Genomic DNA, 961 nt, shown 5'->3' with positions numbered 1-961 from the left:
ATTGCTGCTCCCTGCCAGTCTGCCCTTCCTAGGGAGCACTTTTATTTTGCAGGGAGCAGTATCTGGGTCACTTTTTATTGGGACTGGCACCTTCTTTCCTCAGAGAGGATCTATTTTAGGTACACTTTCTTTCCGGAAGGTCAAAAGTGCGCGTGAGTTGGGTGTGGAAGGAGGTTCCCAGAAAATAGTATTTGAGTCCAAGCAGCAGTAAGAAAACACGCATTAAATGAGCTCACGCCATATCCAGACTCTCCCACAATCGTGACCTTGTCTGGCCCTCACAACCATATACGTGGCTTCAGGTATGATCTCTTCCACCTGCAGCAATGGAAACTGGGAGTCTCAGAGAGGTCAGGGCATCAGGGGATTTCTTCGCCCAAGGTCCGGAAGGTAGGATATAAAGGAGTCGGGATTCGAACCCAAGTCAAGGCCATGTCATTCACTGCTGCTTTCACAAGAGGAGGAATCTGGAGGCTGAAGAGCTGGGTTCCTTTTCTCTCTCGCCTTCAGTCCCTCGCTGTTGGAATTCAAGGTCCACTGAGGGCAGGGAGCTCCTGGGCCCTCGGCTTGGACCCAGAGCATGCACACGGCGCGCGCCCAGAAAAGTCCGCCGGGCGGGTGATGACCGGGTCTCCTGCAGGGAGGCTCCTGAGGCCGCGGGCACCGCGTGCAGGCTGAGCACGACCACTGGCTGCGGTGGGTGTGCACCCGCTGGGTCGAGCTCCGAGGCCAGCANTTGAGCCTCTGCTCCCGCGCCCCTCCCCCTCCCAGCACCACGCTGTTAGCCGTGGACTCGCCTCGGATGCTGTGTACCATCGGTGTGAGTGTGCCAACAATAAACTTGAAAACCGGACTGGCATTGTCTTTCCTTGGGAGCTTCGCGGCGCGTGTGCTCAGGGGTGGACTTGTCCGTGGAGGACCTTTGCATCGTTTGCCGGAGTTGGGGGGCGGGGGTACGGGG

Source organism: Crocuta crocuta, unplaced genomic scaffold (genome assembly GCF_008692635.1).
Source record: "Crocuta crocuta isolate KB4526 unplaced genomic scaffold, BGI_CrCroc_1.0 scaffold179, whole genome shotgun sequence".
NCBI classification, from domain to species: Eukaryota; Metazoa; Chordata; class Mammalia; order Carnivora; family Hyaenidae; genus Crocuta; species Crocuta crocuta.
The sequence above is the reverse complement of the archived record's forward strand: the minus strand, read 5'-3'. Positions refer to the sequence as shown.